The sequence below is a fragment of the Myxine glutinosa genome, chromosome 1, assembly GCF_964187855.1.
Source record: "Myxine glutinosa chromosome 1, kmMyxGlut1.1, whole genome shotgun sequence".
Lineage (NCBI taxonomy): Eukaryota > Metazoa > Chordata > Myxini > Myxiniformes > Myxinidae > Myxine > Myxine glutinosa.
Window position 1 is genome coordinate 99,369,133 of NC_136261.1, and position 17,298 is coordinate 99,386,430.

General features: G+C 44.8%; 1 protein-coding gene across 10 annotated transcripts in view; it reads right to left on the reverse strand.

Annotated features, from left to right (window-relative positions):
• LOC137426744 (E3 ubiquitin-protein ligase RNF130) overlaps positions 1-17,298 on the reverse strand; it is a 188,571-nt gene that overhangs the window by 78,379 nt on the left and 92,894 nt on the right. Inside the window, exons 1-2 of one of the 10 annotated variants that reach the window (XM_068115595.2) lie at positions 11,004-11,121; positions 7,778-7,863 (exon numbers count right to left, since the gene is read on the reverse strand). The exons of 6 other annotated variants lie outside the window; for them this stretch is intronic. The gene's annotated coding sequence lies outside the window, so the exon portion shown is untranslated. Of the gene's footprint in view, positions 1-7,777; positions 7,864-11,003; positions 11,149-17,298 lie in introns of those variants that run through there. 3 more of the 10 variants (XM_078775079.1, XM_068115578.2, XM_078775085.1) reach the window with 3 other exon arrangements.

The following is a 17,298-nucleotide window of genomic DNA, read 5'->3' on the forward strand; positions in this document are numbered from 1 at the left end:
TGATTGGCATTTACATGTGCCTCTGTCTCATCTTCCGTCTCTCGCTGTCTGGCCCTCGCCAGACGTTGTTGATTGGCGTTTAGACGTACCTCTGTCTGATCTTCTGTCTCTCGCTGTCTGGCCCTCGCCAGACGTTGTTGATTGGCATTTAGACGTACCTCTGTCTGATCTTCTGTCTCTCGCTGTCTGGCCCTCGCCAGACGTTGTTGATTGGCGTTTAGACGTACCTCTGTCTGATCTTCTGTCTCTCGCTGTCTGGCCCTCGCCAGACGTTGTTGATTGGCGTTTAGACATACCTCTGTCTGATCTTCTGTCTCTCGCTGTCTGCCCCTCGCCAGACGTTGTTGATTGGCGTTTAGACGTGCCTCTGTCTCATCTTCTGTCTCTTGCTGTCTGAATCTAGAGACACGTTCTTGATTGGCTTGTCGATGGTGAAAAGTATCTTCATCGGTTTCATGGAGTCTCCGATCAGCGATTTTCCTTGCGCGGGAGGTTGAACGTGACAAATTTCTTTTCTTCGGTGCCATTGCCTTTATGTTTATCACAGTCAGTCTTCCAGTCACTCACTCGTAGACAAATTCAAAATACCAAATTCAAAATACTCGTAGACAAAATACCGCGTTTACACGTGGTAAGAAACAACGCAAACGGAAGCTTGCAACTCTGCGTCGTGTCGTGGGCGTGGCCTCATGTTCCCAGGTGATTGGCTAACTCGAGTTCGAGTGAGCCATAATGCGCTACGTTATGGCAAAAAAATATGGATCTAAAGATGAAAGGGGGAAAAACCTATGTGGTGTGAATGGCAATGTTCCTCGCTGAAATGTGAAAAAACGCACTCGCTTTTTGCCCGTGACGCGTAACTGTGAGTTCATGGCAGCAAGGACCATCACGTGATCGCTCTGAGTGAATATACATCGCTCTATTATAGCTCGCTCTATTATATCGCTCTATTATACAAACATCTATGTGAAACATGCTACTATCTATGCTAAAGCATGCTAAATCATGCTAAATGCTAATCGTGCTAAAATCTATGCTACTTGCTGTGAGTTTATGGCGGCACGGATGGAACATCACGTGATCGCTCTGAGCGAATCAGCGCGCTGCTTTCCCACCGCCTCTGATTCTGTGTATAATATTCCTCGCTGAAAGAAAATCTATGTGAAACATGCTACTGTGGCGGACACGAAAGCACTGACGTGGTGACATCACCCCGCACACCGAGTGGGGGTGGGCCACGCCCGGGAGAGAGGCGTGGCCTCACGATATACACGGGGCGCGCAGCCCTGAGAGTTCAGTGTTACAGTGAGCTCTTGAATAAAGACTCTTACAAATTACCGCGTTGTCCGCTTCCTCCTTGTTTACAAACAGCGTGCGTAACACCGCGCTTTACTACTATCTATGCTGAAGCATGCTAAATCATGCTAAATGCTAATCGTGCTAAAATCTATGCTACTTGCTGTGAGTTTATGGCGGCACGGATGGAACATCACGTGATCGCTCTGAGCGAATCAGCGCGCTGCTTTCCCACCGCCTCTGATTCCGTTGATTCTGTGCGCTGAAATGCGCTGAGGTAAATATGAATAAAAAATATGGATCGTCAAATATTTTGAGTTCGGCCATGTTCGTCCCAGGCTCAATGGCCATGTCTATGTCAAATATCAAGCACGTAAGCCTCTCCGTTTAGGAGTCTATCGGTAACATTACACACACACACACACACACACACACACACACACACACACACACACACACACACACACACACACACACACACAAACTGTGTTTTATATATATAGATGTCCAAGATCAATGGTGAAGCCACACCAATTGTTACCAACAAACAAATATTGTATTAAGATCACACAAGAATAACAGTACAACAATAATAGTAATCAAAAGTACAATCAATATATATATCCTATGATGGTACCATCAGGTTTGTACAATATAACTCACTGTGCTCCAAGTGAGCGAAATGAAGAACATTCCACAATGTCTCTATTCCGGCATCAAGCCAAAGTTGAGTTCGGCTTCAAGTCAAAGTCGATCCGCTCCAGCGATCGTCAGAACGATGTCTAATCGAGATCAGAATCCCGTCCGGGTGACAGTCACAGTCACGCGGCCAAAGCTGCGCAAAGGCGCCCTCAAGGTGACTGGGAAATCCAAAGACACCCTCCAGGCGACTGGGAAATCACACCCTCGTGTATGGACGTTTCACGGCTCCAAATCGGCGAACCGCAGATTTACCTTCAAAATCCACTTTACACACACACACACCAGATAAACGTCTGAATGCAGTGAAAACGGCGGAAGCGAAGCAAAGACCTTGCGCAATGCGCAAAGCGCGCGAGTCAAAATGGCCGACGGCCCGTTCTCGAGGCGTAACGGCCCGACGATAATTATCCTCGGACTCGACCGCCAAAACCTGACACGCAGGTTGATCTGTCACAGCGATAACAACTCTGTCGCAGGAATCCCTTTCCCGGGAAACCCAAAGTTCACTAGCGACTCTCGTTCGACAACGTTCGCTCAGGACCTTGAAGCAACTAGGCTTCTTGTCCGACGACTCGCTCCGCCTTCTCTCTCTCCTCCACTTCTTCGTCGTTTGGTTCCAGTTTCATTTAAAACATTAACTTTTTTACCTTTTGAAAATAGCAATATCTATTTCCCTTAAACGACAACAATAATAGTACATGGAATCAAAAATGTTTACAGTGAATGAAAACCACAACAACGGAAGTGACGAATCCGTAACACCCAATCAGAGCTAGAACAGGTCAGATATCATTCAGACTGTCGTAAGAAAATTGTTCATAAGACACGTCTGGAAAGAGCCCAAAATAAAAGAGCCTGCTCTGACTCTCATTCACCAGCCCAGCCAGTCAAAAGAGGCTGGCCAGCCAAATCAACAACAGGACGTCCACAGAGACAGGCGGGTGCTGTTCCTAAGGGGAAAGTATGCATATTTGCTCCAACTTATGGTAAATGCAAATATCATGAGGAAGAACTTCACAAGGTTATGTCGGACAATCGTGGGCAAATACTGCTGAACATCAAGGCTAACACCATGGATGATCATATCAGGGCATCACTGTCCAGTTTACATCAACCTGGTGATGCCCATGCTCAGGAAAAGTGGTATCATAGTAGCTGTATACAGGGTGCTCAAAGGACAAGTTCAAATGACACCTGTGTCGACAATGATAATATGATGAGGGCAATTTCAGATGTTCAGATTGTTATGCATGTTAAATCATCACTGATGTTTGATGCTGGGGTGGTATTGAATATGGCAAAAAAAAAAAAATGTACCTGTCTATACTTAAGAAAAACAATATTGTAAACTTGAAAGACAATCAGAGAAAGTATTTGAAGAAATTGCTGAGTGATCGAATTCCAAACATAAAATTTGTTCAGCCTCCTCAGCAAAATGAGAGTGAAAGGGTCTTATTATCGTTATGCACTGTTATCGTTTATTCAGCACGTTTCATTCAGCAGCATTCAGTTTATTGGCACTATTATTGTTATTATTGTTATGCAATGTCTGCCTCTAAGACAAAGGCCATGCTCTCCACCACTCTTGGTGATGCTCCACTGGAGGCATACAAAGGGTCCAAGAAGAAGGTGGTCGTCGTGAAAGGTACCACAGTGCAAATGAGAATCCTTATCAGACTAAAACATGAACTACTGTGTATAATGAAGCTCCAAATCAGGAGGTAAGCCATTGAAGTGTGATGCCAAATTACACAAGAGCGAATTCATAAAACTACACGAGAGCAGATTCATAAAACTACACGAGAGCGAAGCCAATGGCGCACCATCGCAAATCCACACGCTTCCCACCTAAAGCAAAGTTGAGAGATCGTAAAAAGTTCCATCAGGAATGACCCAATAATACATTTTAAGTTAAAAACATTTTTTCCCATTTTGACCGCTGTGACCCTTAGTCCCCACCCCCGAGGCATGAAATTTAAAAAATGGTTACATATTTAATGCGCCCCCAATGTTGATTGCATATACAACGTTTACATGAAAATGACATTTTAAACCTTTTTTTTTTTTTATGTTTAAAGATTTACCTGTAATTGAACTTTTTTTTTGGTATTTGACCTTTGACCTTAAAAAAATGTTTAAAGATGTATTCGTAATTGACCTTTTTTTTTTGGTATATCACCTTTTAAACCCGCCCAAAGGGCGGGACCAAAATGATACTGGTCTTGCACCTTCGTATAATGTGGTGATCATAACTACCAAGTTTGGTGAATTTCTGCCCAACCGTTTAGGAGGAGATAGCGTAACGGACGGATGGACAGACAGACGGAGCCGATTACAATATCCCCCATTTTTTAATCATGGGGATAATTAGAGACATTTGCCTACAGTTCATATAAGCATGCACAAACAAAAAAACTAAGGTTTTGCACATAACTCGACATTCTTTTATACAGTAGCCCATCCCACGATGAGGTAGACTACAACTGCATCACTCTACTGATCTGAAATTGATCAAAAGCTGCTCTAATAAATGGAACACATCTTTCAATTCCGGCAAATCTTGGTCTCGACCTTTCACTCTCGAAGGATCATCAAATGAACGCATCTATTCATTACCATGGTCAGACAATTGAAGAAGTTTAGTCTCTTGAACCTCTCGGGCTCACCATCACCAATGACCTCTCCTAGGCTACCCACATAGCAAAGGTGCCCTCTAGAGCCAGCAGCAGACTGAACATTCTAAACCATTCTTTGAAAAATCAGAAATACTAATTAGATTACAAGGCCTCTCTCCATAGCTCAATGGAATACTGCTCTCCCTTTTCAGTTGGTACCCCAGTATCATCTGTCTATCCTGGAATCTAAAGCTTCTGACATTATTGATATTTCCCAGTGAGGTCATAAACACAAGGACTGTTGATCCCACATCAGAGACGAGTCGGAGAGGTCAGTGGGCCTCTGTTTGCCCTTTTCTTTCAGCTGCTTCTCCCCACATCTAGCTCCTTCCGCTATCTCAACCCAACAACTCTTCCCAGCTCCTCTAGGATACAATTTATTTCAGCAACTCCATCCTGGTTCAACTCCCCAAAATCTATACTTACTGCACATCAACTTTTTCGTTCCTCCTTTCTTCTGTTTGTGCAAATATTAAGCTGATATTAAGCAGTGCAAAAAAGAACAAAAATCAGAGCAGTTTACTGAAATTTCTTTTGCAGCTGCTGAAAGAATTGTTCCACAAACTTTATTTGATTTCACAACCATGCTGCTCTCTGACAAAGCAGGGAAAAAGCACCAAGAGTCTGGATCCCATATTTCAGATTCATCATTACTTCATCCGGCAATTAGGGAGAAAGCACTTATAATATCGCAGCAACTTATGCAACATGTAGCAGCAGTGCCAACTCCTTTGAGTGTAGCTACAGTTTACTATGTGTATAACCAGACACGTAGCAAGTCACTGATCACTCTGAACAATAGACTTGGCCTAGGAATCAATTATGACACGTTGCAGCGCCAACTGACAACAAAAACCATCAACATCATGCAACAGGTTGAGGAGAATGGGGTGTTTGTCCCAGAAGCTATGGTGCATAATCATGCAAGTTTACATGTTTATGCAATGGACAACCTGGATTGGAAGAAAAACACATTAGAAGGTGGGACTTTCAATGCCACCACAGCCATTATAATTGAGAATCCTGTCATGAGTAGTACCCTCATCACTCATCCTGACAATATTAGTCTTCCTACTTCATCGTTAAGCAGGAAAAAGACCCTTTCAGGTGTTTCTGAAACAAATATCCCTAACTGTCACATTTCAGCCAGTGACAGAAGGAATTCTAGATCACTTTGCAACATTGATGATGTTAACAGTTTGGAAACTGCATCTGATGAGACAGCCGAAGAAATGCTGCTCTTCTGGAGACTTGGAAGACAAGTGAAAACTTCACAACTGCTGCATGTGCCATATGAAGGGGATCCTGATCTCCCTGGTTTTTCAGCATTCTGTGCACAGTTACTCCCACACCACAAGGCCAGCCGGATTGCATACCTCCCTCTCATACCTGCTTCACCAACGGATCCTGCTGTGCTAAAGGAAGAGATGACACGGCTTGTACAAACATCACATGCACTTGGAGATACATGGACTGTCATCACTGGAGACCAGGCCACATATGAACTTGCAGTGGCCATCAGGGACAAACACAAAGATGAGTTTTCCAAGGTAATCCTGCTTTTGGGAAGCTTCCACCAGGCTCATAACTACTTAAAAGCAGTCTGTAAGATTATGAGGGACTCTGGTGTGGAAGATCTTCTTGTAACAGCAGGAATGTGCCAAGAAGGGACAGCTAAGAAGATCTTTGGAGAGAAAGCAGACTATTACCAGTCTATGCATGCCATTAAAATCCTGAATGAAGCTGTATGGCATCTGTATTGGGAAGCATTTGAAAGCTGGATATCAGAGGAAGACACTCGAACTACCCAGTCAAACTATTTGCCTGTGCATGAAATTGCAGCTATATTGGGCCCTGCACAAAGTAGGGATGCGCAAAGATGATGATGACGATGATGATGATGATGATGAAAGATGCGCAACATTTGTGTGCCTCTTACAAATTTCCAGCAGCTTGTTGGCAAGGTTGTTGACCTAGATTGTGTTCCTAGGCACATGTAGATATGATTTCTGGGGCACAACCTTTTACAACAGCCCATGTCTGCTTTCCGAAAATTTTGGGGTTTGGCCCCCTAAGTATAGTGACGCCATTCAAATGCACTCTTCCCTTTTCCTCTCTACCCACAATCTTTTTTCTGCCCACTTTAGCTCTAACAAGCCTAACCCAGCCCACCCATCTTACTTGCAGGTTATTGTGTATTTCATGATCCCTCTCACCCATTTCATGCTCCCTCGCCTATCCATTGCCTCAAAACTCCACCATGAGCTAGCTCATTGCCATTTTGTCCTCCGTTACCGTGAGATGTGGAACTGAGTATGAAGATGAAGACACCTATCGATAGCCTCAACATATCGTACTCCATTATGTAATAGGTCGAGCTATGCTTCATAAGCATGTAATGTGCATGCATGAAGGGGAATACAAATAATTTGATATATACATGTCTTGTCATGACTTATGGACAACACCTACCTCGTTTTACCACGAGCCCCAATTTTATAAAGAAAACAAAACAATTATACAAAGTGGTACAAACAGAAACACAAAACAAGAATATGAATAAAACTTACAACAACTGTCGAACGCTTATGACGGAACTTGAAGGAATGAAATACAGTCACAATACAAAAGGCTTCTGACGACAATAGAGCGAGTGCAGATTTGGGTAAAAAATTTGCATAATCTGCAAAAGGAATGCCTGTTGAGAGTTGGCAAAGTGTGGAAATCCAAATCAATTCGTAACTCGGCAGCGCATCAGCCCAAAGTGCCGTATGCTCTCCAGGGTAGAATGGAAGAAGAGGAGGATGGAGAATCGCAGTGCTGCTGCATATACAGGTCCAGTGTGGGACGCCATTTTAGCAAAGATGTCCATCCACTATGGCACTGCCCACCTTCTTAAACGCGCTTTGCCCCATATCTAACGCTTTGTAGCACTCCAACGCAATCAGTGAGACTGAATATTAGCTCTTCTGTGTGCGAGCCAATCAGTCTCTTTGGTAATCATTGGCGCTGGCAATGGGCTTCATTTTCTGGTGAGGCCGTATGCTGTATCAAAGGTAGGTCCCTTAGATGGTCACACCCATTACACTGGCACTCTGACTCACCCCTTTCCCTCTTTCAGACCCAGGCTCTGGCCCGTTGAGGCAGAACAGAAACCGAGGATCAGCCCTTCCTTCAAACCTTGATTCACCTAAATGTGTGAATATAACAGGAAAAGTAACAAAGACATAGGTATGAGATACTAAATAATCATGGCATGACAATTATCTAAGTTCATTGTTGAAAAGGAGTGTATGCTCCAAGTTGCTGCAACCTACGCCAGCCACAGCTTAGAACTACGCAAAGACCAATAAAACAAGACTCATACTGGATGAGATAAGAAATATATTGCCATTATATGGTCAGGCAGTTCAAACAGAGCAAGAAAATCCAAGTAGTAAAAGTCTGGAGTTGGTGGAACGGTTAAGGTGTTACCTTAAGATCTTAGGGTCTTCTGTTTGAGCCCCTGAAGAGAACCATCTAACAAACACTAGCACTTCTCAACATGTAACCAATGACAGGCACACACACACACTGGAAACTGCATGTGCTTCATGCAGCACACTCAACCGTAGAGAACAACTAAGTTACACTCATCAAAAGTTCTATACATTATTTTAAATGGAATCAAAACAACGTCGTCAAATTGCCGCTTCAGGAGGAAGAGATAACGCGCGAGTGCATACACACATACAATGCATTCAGAAAGTATTCAGACCCCTTCACTTTTTTCACATAATTTTGTTATGTTGCAGCCTTATGCTGAAATCGTTTAAATTCATTTTTTCCCTCATCAATCTACACTCAATACCCCATAATGACAAAGAGAAAACAGGATTTTAGAAAAGTTTTGCAAATTTATTAAAAAGAAAAAACTGAAATATCACATTAACACAAGTATTCAGACCCTTTGCTATGACACTTGAAATTTAGCTCAGGTGCCTCCCATTTCTCTTGATCATCTTTGAGATGTTTCTACACCTTGATTGGAGTCCACCTGTGGTAAATCCAATTGATTGGACATGATTTGGAAAGGCACACACCTGTCTATATAAGGTCTCACAGCTGACAATGCATATCAGAGCAAAAACCAAGCCATGAGGTCGAAGGAACTGCCTGCAGAGCTCAGAGACAGGATTGTGTCGAGGCACAGATCTGGGGGAGCCTACAAAAACATCTGCTGCATTGAAGGTTCCCAAGAGCACAGTGTCCTCCATAATTCTTAAATGGAAGAAGCTTGGAACAACCAGGACTCTTCCTAGAGCTGGCTGCCCGGCCAAACTGAGCAATCGGGGGAGAAGGGCCTTGGTAAGAGAGGTGACCATGAACCCGATGGTCACTCTGGCTGAGCTCCAGAGATCCTGTGTGGCGATGGGAGAAACTTCCAGAAGGACAACCATCACTGCAACACTCCACCGATCTGGGCTTTATGGCAGAGTGGACAGACGGAAGCCTCTCCTCAGTGAAAGACACATGAAAGCCCACTTGGAGTTTGCAAAAAAGCACCTAAAGGATTCTCAGACTGTGAGAAACAAGATTCTATGGTCTGATTGAACTGTTTGGCTATCAAGTGTCATAGCAAAGGGTCTGAATACTTATGTCAATGTGATATTTCAGTTTTTTATTTTTAATAAATTTGCAAAACTTTCTAAAATCCTGTTTTCTCTTTGTCATGATGGGGCATTGAGTGTAGATTGATGAGGGGAAAAATGAATTTAAACGATTTCAGCATAAGGCTGCAACATGACAAAATGTGAAAAAAGTGAAGAGGACTGAATACTTTCTGAATGCACTGTATGTCTCTTCAGACAGAATCAGTTCTCTTCAGATGAGCACGTCACATAGGTCAGAGCGCGTCACATAGGTCAGAGCGCGTCACATCGGTCAGAGCGCGTCACATCGGTCAGAGCGCGTCACATCGGTCAGAGCGCGTCACATAGGTCAGAGCGCGTCACATAGGTCAGAGCGCGTCACATAGGTCAGAGCGCGTCACATAGGTCAGAGCGCGTCACATAGGTCAGAGCGCGTCACATAGGTCAGAGCGCGTCACATAGGTCAGAGCGCGTCACATAGGTCAGAGCGCGTCACATAGGTCAGAGCGCGTCACATAGGTCAGAGCGCGTCACATAGGTCAGAGCGCGTCACATAGGTCAGAGCGCGTCACATAGGTCAGAGCGGGTCACATAGGTCAGAGCGCGTCACATAGGTCAGAGCGCGTCACATAGGTCAGAGCGCGTCACATAGGTCAGAGCCCGTCACATAGGTCAGAGCGCGTCACATAGGTCAGAGCGCGTCACATAGGTCAGAGCGCGTCACATAGGTCAGAGCGCGTCACATAGGTCAGAGCGCGTCACATAGGTCAGAGCGCGTCACATAGGTCAGAGCGCGTCACATAGGTCAGAGCGCGTCACATAGGTCAGAGCGCGTCACATAGGTCAGAGCGCGTCACATAGGTCAGAGCGCGTCACATAGGTCAGAGCGCGTCACATAGGTCAGAGCGCGTCACATAGGTCAGAGCGCATCACATAGTTCAGAGCGCGTCACATAGTTCAGAGCGCGTCACATAGGTCAGAGCGCGTCACATAGTTCAGAGCGCGTCACATAGGTCAGAGCGCGTCACATAGGTCAGAGCGCGTCACATAGGTCAGAGCGCGTCACATAGGTCAGAGCGCGTCACATAGGTCAGAGCGCGTCACATAGGTCAGAGCACGTCACATAGGTCAGAGCGCATCACATAGTTCAGAGCGCGTCACATAGTTCAGAGCGCGTCACATAGGTCAGAGCGCGTCACATAGTTCAGAGCGCGTCACATAGGTCAGAGCGCGTCACATAGGTCAGAGCGCGTCACATAGGTCAGAGCGCGTCACATAGGTCAGAGCGCGTCACATAGGTCAGAGCGCGTCACATAGGTCAGAGCGCGTCACATGTCAGAGCGCGTCACATAGGTCAGAGCGCGTCACATAGGTCAGAGCGGGTCACATAGGTCAGAGCGGGTCACATAGGTCAGAGCGGGTCACATAGGTCAGAGCCGGTCACATAGGTCAGAGCGCGTCACATAGGTCAGAGCGCGTCACATAGGTCAGAGCGTGTCACATAGGTCAGAGCGCGTCACATAGGTCAGAGCGCGTCACATAGGTCAGAGCACGTCGCATAGGTCAGAGCACGTCGCATAGGTCAGAACAGGCAGGTTAAAACACCTTGTTGTCCCAAATACACTTCCGTTTTTACGTTGCATTATTAACTGCGCATATACTGAGCTGTGTTCGTATCAAAAACAATAGGTAAAAATACCTTCAGTTCCTCGCCAAACAGGAATGCTTCACAAAGCTACCTACTTTGTAAGCAAATACCTGCAAGGCCGTGCCATGTAACACATAGCCGACCTGTTCTCTTCCTTGTAAAGACACCTGTCACCTTATATTGACGCGGTAGGCGTGGCCTAGAGCCATGGGCAACCTAACATTAAGGATTACCTGCTAGTTTGATTAGATAAAGTAGACAGTGCAGGTAGGAACGTGTTTATAGCCTCTCATAATCATGGTAATACGTGTTGTTACCGAATTGGCACCTTACATTTCCCTCCGCGTATATTTTGGTATGTGTGGGCTCTGTTCAAAACAATAACAGTAAAAACATTTATATTAACAAAATAATTACACAGTAATTATAAAAAGGTCTTGTTGCTCCTCTGTACTTGCTTCTTTATCTCTTACTTTTCCATTTGTCCTCTGTTTTTCTCGAGGACTAGCATTATTAATACAAGCAGTGTACCCGCCCTATGGGCGACCCTATGGGTGTTCTTGTTCCAATCGTACAACACATTTTCTGCCATCTCTTATTGGAGGATCTTTTCTGATGATACAACCGATTTGACTTGGATTTCTTGATTATTTTCTTTGGTAATATTGCTGGCAATATTCTGTAATTTGGTAATATTCTGTTCAACTTAGGTGGCCTTGGTTTTTGAAGCATCTCAATTTTCGAGAAAAAACAAACATCAACATCACCCTAGCTAACAACACCCACGACCAAACCACACTCACTTCTTTGTTTTTTTTCTTCTTTGTTTTTGTATACAGAATCGACGCTCGTGAAAGAGGTAACATTTATCACACAAAAAATCAAACGGACACACAAAACATATAATAAGGGTGGCGTTAGACAAGATGGGGAGAGAAGGGGAAGCACAAACACAACATTTGAGAGCAGGGACATCGAGAGATCTGTGGGAGGGAGAGGGCTTAGGGGGAGGAGGCATGGGAAGGGTGGGGGGTGGGAGAAGTATAAAACACAAGGACACTGCAAGGTCTTCCAGGAAAGAAGTTGGTATTTCAAAAAAGTGGATCTGGGGTGAAATTAGCGGGGGTAGAAAAGATCAAGGTTTTGGATGGGGGAAGATAAGAGATGGTGGTGAACAGCTGTTTTAAAGACCTGGAGGGAGGAGTGGGATTGAAGAGAGTGAGTGAGTTTGTTCCAGAGGCGGGAGAAAAGAGGAATGAAGGAGTAAAGGTGATCAGAGAGTCTTGATTTTCGCAGTTTAACCATAAGAGGGTTGCAGGCAGATCTTGTGCGGCCTGTAGGAATATTTGGGAGACAGAGCCCAGAGAAAGCTGGGGGAGCAAGGCCGGAGAGGAGTCTGTAACAGACAGAAAGACAACCAACATGCCTGTGGTGAGTAAGTGAAAGGCCCTCAGAGTTAGCTTCATCGCGGGAGATTCCAATGATTCTGAAAGCTTTTGTTTCAACAGCGTGAAGACGAGCTCGGTGTGAGGCAGGAGCACCGGCCCAGAGGGGTGAACAGTATTCCATTGAGCTGCGGATGAAAGCCTTGTATGTGGTGAGGAGCTCAGGTGTGCCAAAGAAGGATTTCGCACGATGGAGGATGTCCAGTCGGCGACTGGCTTTGGAGGCCAGATTGGAAATGTGGTTTTCCCAGGAAAGATCATGGCAGATAGTAAGACCCAAAAGCTTGAGTGACAGAACTTCTTGGAGAGGACTGTTCAGAAAGTAGATGGGAGGGTTGTCCAGTCGGTCTTTTCGGAGAGACATAGTAAGAGTGTGAGATTTGTCAGGATTGAAAGACATGTTCCACTTGTTTGACCAGTCTGTGATTTTATCCAGGTCTGCAGAGAGTGAGGAGGCTGCAGACTGCCGATCTGAGGGATGAGGAATGTAGCGGCAGAGAGTGGAGTCCTCAGCAAAGAGGTAGAGAGGATTTTCAAGAGAGTCAGAGAGACCATTGATGAAGACCAGAAAAAGCACAGGGCCCAGAACACTGCCTTGGGGAACTCCAGCCTGACCAGGAAGGGGAGATGAGAGAAACCCATTCAGGGCCACACGTTGACTACAACTAGAGAAGAAGTCCGCAAGCCATGCGTGGAGATTTCCATGGATACCATATGAGGTGAGTTTGGTGAGCAGAGCGGGGTGCCAGACCATATCGAAGGCACGTGGTATGTCAAGGGAGACAGCTCTAATTTCCTGTTTGGCATTGAGGACCTCCATCCATTGTTGAGACAGCAGAAGCAGCATGTCCAGAGTCGAGTGACCTGGTCTGAAACCAAATTGATGGTCAGAGATCAAGCCATTGGAGAAGAGTAAAGATTTGATATCCGAAGCAATGATGGATTCCATGACTTTTATTGATAATTGGGAGAAGGCTGATTGGTCTGTCGTTGCAAGGATCTGTTTTTGCACCTTTTTGTGTGAAGTGGTGATGTTGGCTGATTTTCAAGCTGATGGCAGACGACCTTGAGCAAAAGAGAGGGTGAAGACAACAGAGAGAGGGAGTGAAAGAGCGGCAGAGCAGGATTTTAGGACCTGTGGGCTGATGCTGTCAGGTCCAGTTGCAGAATCAGAGTCAAGGGATGACAGAAACTTCTCCACCTCTTCCCACCTCCTCCCCCTTCCACCATCTCCTCAAAATCCCCCTTCAACCGTCACCCCAGCTAACAATACCCACGACAACCTCACACCCCCCCCCCCCCACCCTCCCCTTCACCATCTCCTCAAAATCCCCCTTCAACCGTCACCCGAGCCAACAATACTCGTGACCATCCCTCCCCACCACTGCACAATCCCCCCTTCAACTATCACCGTAACTAACAATACCCACGACCAACCCACACTCCCCGCCCCCTCCAACATCCCCAATCATTATCAGCATCCGAGCAGTTTGGAATGCACTGTCTCTATGTACTGTTGCCAGCAGGATCACAGTGAGTTCACAATGTGATGTCACTGGCAAACTCGAAAATCGACACTCTAGGGCTTTTTTCAGCACTTTGTGATTCACAAATAAAATAAAATCACCTTCAAATTAGACTGTGATTGATTGTCAATGGTTTTCAGAAGAAAGAAAATTTGCATTTGGGTTCCCCTTTAATGGTCATTTCAGTCTTTTTGGTCTTTTCAGTCTTCATGGTGTTTTTGGTCTTTTTGGTCTTTGGTGGCTTTTCAGTCTTCGGGGTCTTTTTGGTCTTTTGGGTGTTTGGGTCTTCAGGGTCTTTTAGGGTAGTTGGGGTATTTTGAGTCTTTGGGGTCCATTGGGTCTCTGGGGTATTTTGGGTATTCGGGGTATTTTCAGTGTTCGGGGGTTTTTTTTAGGGGTCTTTTGGGGTTTTTTTAGGGTCTTCAGGATATTTTGGGTCTTTGGGATCTTTTCAATATCTTAGGTATTTTGGGTCTTGGGGTCTTTTCGGTGTTCAGGGTTTTTTGGGGTCTTTGGGATGTTTTAAGGGTCTTCAGGATATTTTGGGTCTTTGGGGTCCTTTCAATATTTCGGGTCTTTGGGGTCTTTTGGTGTTCGGGTCTTTTGGGTTTTCGGGGTCTTTTGGGTTTTTGGGTCCTTTGGGTATTTTCAGTCTTTGGGGTCTTTTGGGTATTTTCAGTCCTTGGGGTCTTTTAGGTCTTTGGGGGCTGTTAGGTATTTTGGGTCTTCAGGGTCTTTTGGGTCTTTTCAGTATTTGGGGTCTTTTAGGTCTTCAGGGTCTTTTGGGTCTTTGGACTATTTGGGGTCTTTTGGGGTCTTTTTGGTGTTCAGGGGTTTTTGGGGTCTTTGTTTTTTTTTAGGGTTTTCAGGATATTTTTGGTCTTCGGGGTCCTTTAAATATTTCGGGTCTTTGGGGTCTTTTTGGTGTTCGGGTCTTTTGCGTCTTTTGAGTATTTTCAGTCTTTGGGGGTTTTAGGTCTTTGGGGTATTTTGGGTCTTATATTTAGGTATTTTGGGTCTTCAGGGTCTTTTAGGTATTTTCATTATTTGGGATATTTTAGGTATTTGGGGTATTTTAGGTATTTTGGGTCTTCAGGGTCGTTTGGGTCTTCTGGGTCTTTTCAGTCTTTGGGGTATTTTAGGTCTTCAGGGTCTTTTCAGTCTTTGGGGTATTTTGGGTCCTTGGGGTCTCTTGGGTGTTCAGGGTATTTTGGGTATTTTGAGTCTGTGGGGTCTTTTAGGTCTTTGGGGTCTTTGGGTTATTTTAGGTCTTTGGGGTCTTTTAGGTATTTTGGGTCTTTGGGGTCTTTTGGGTCTTTTCAGGTCTTCTCAGTCTTTGGGGTCTTCTAGGTCTCAGGGCCTATTGGGTCTTCGGGGTATTTTGGGTCTTCTGGGTCTTCGGGGCACTTTGGGTCTTCTGGGTCTTTTCGGTCTTCGGGGCCTTTTGGGTCTTCGGGGTCTTTTCAGTCTTTGGGGTATTTTAGGTCTTCAGGTCTTTTCAGTCTCTGGGGTATTTTAGGTCTTTGGGGTATTTTGGGTCTTCGGGGCCTTTTGGGTCTTCTCAGTGTTTGGGGTCTTCTGGGTCTTTTTGAGTATTTGGGGTCTTATGGGTTTTCAGGGTCTTTTGGGGGTATTTAGGGTCCTTGGGGTATTTTGGATTCTCGGGTTCTTCTCAATATTTTGGGTCCTCGGGGGGGGGGGGGGGTGGGGGGGATGGGGGAAGGGGGAAGGGGGTCTTTTGGGTACCCTGGGTACTTTAGGTTAAGTATTTCAGGTTACATTTGAGGGTGGAGTCAGGTTAGCTGTCCAACCAATGGGTGAAGTGCAGACATACATACATACATACATACATACATACATACATACATACATACATACATACATACATACATACATACAGTCATGTGAAAAAGTAAGTACACCCCAAGTAAAGTTTTGACTTTTTACCTTCGCAAAAGCGGAAGGTTATGTTTTGATCGCTGTGTATTTATTTGTATGTCTGTGTGTGTGTGTGTGTGTATGTTATTCGCATAACTCGAAAAGTATTCAACCGAATTGCATGAAATTTGGTGGGATGATTGGTTATTATACGGGACACATTTGATTAGATTTTGGGAGCAATCGGGTCAAAGGTCAAGGTCAAGGTCACGAAAAGGTCAAAACTGTTCACTGTTCTGTTCCCTACACTCCCATGCCAAGTACAGAACAGTAGCTGCGGCGAAGGTATGCGCTCTACCGAGTGCCCGTTCTAGTTCAACATATTTCATCATACAGCTATTTGATCTTCATTTCAACAATATTGACAGATAAAGGTGATATAATATAACAAATATCATGAAACATTTACATTTTGCAGTCCATTGTATAATTTAAATAAACATAAGTGCAAATTTCGCATATGGAAAAAGTAAGTACACCCCGATATTTATCACTATTTCAAATACCTAAAATTAGAATCAGGTGCACCAGCTCAGGTGCAAATGATTAGAACATCGTCAGAGAGGATCTTGGAGGAACCTGTCTTATTTAAACCTCAGACATTTAGTTTGGTTTGCTCTTTGTTGTTGAAGTGTGCGGCATCACCATGCCTAGATCAAAAGAGCTCTCTGCGGCCTTCAAAAAGAAGGTTATAGATGCCTATGAGTCTGGGAAGGGATTTAAAAAGATCTCCAAACAATTTGAAATCAATCATTCGACTGTCCGGAAGATCATCTACAAGTGGAGAAGATTCCAAACAACTGCCAACTTGTTCAGGCCAGGCCGCCCCGGCAAGTTCAGCCCGAGAACAGACCGCAAGATGCTGAAAGAAGTCTCTAAGAACCCCCAGAATGTCATAACGGGACCTCCAGTTAGCTCTTGCCACTGTTGATGTCAAATTGCACGAGTCTACCATTAGAAAGAGGCTGCACAAATTCGATCTACATGGGAGGTGTGCCAGGAGGAAACCTTTGCTGTCCAGAAAGAACATCAGGGCAAGACTAAAGTTTGCCAATGAACACCAATGCAAAGACCAGCACTTCTGGAACAATGTGCTCTGGACAGATGAGTCAAAGGTCGAGCTATTTGGCCACAGTACCAGAAGACATGTTTGGCGAAAACCAAAGACAGCATTTGACAACAAGAACCTGATACCAACTGTAAAGCATGGTGGTGGAAATATTATGGTTTGGGGCAGCTTTGCTGCATCAGGGCCTGGGCAGCTTACCATCATATAATCCACTATGAATTCTTCATTGTACCAGAGGGTGCTTGAGGATAATGTGAGGCCATTTGTCGGAAATTTGAAGCTCAACTGAAGGTGGACCTTGCAACATGACAATGACCCTGAACATAACAGTAAATCCACCATGGAATGGCTGAAAAGAAAAAAATGGA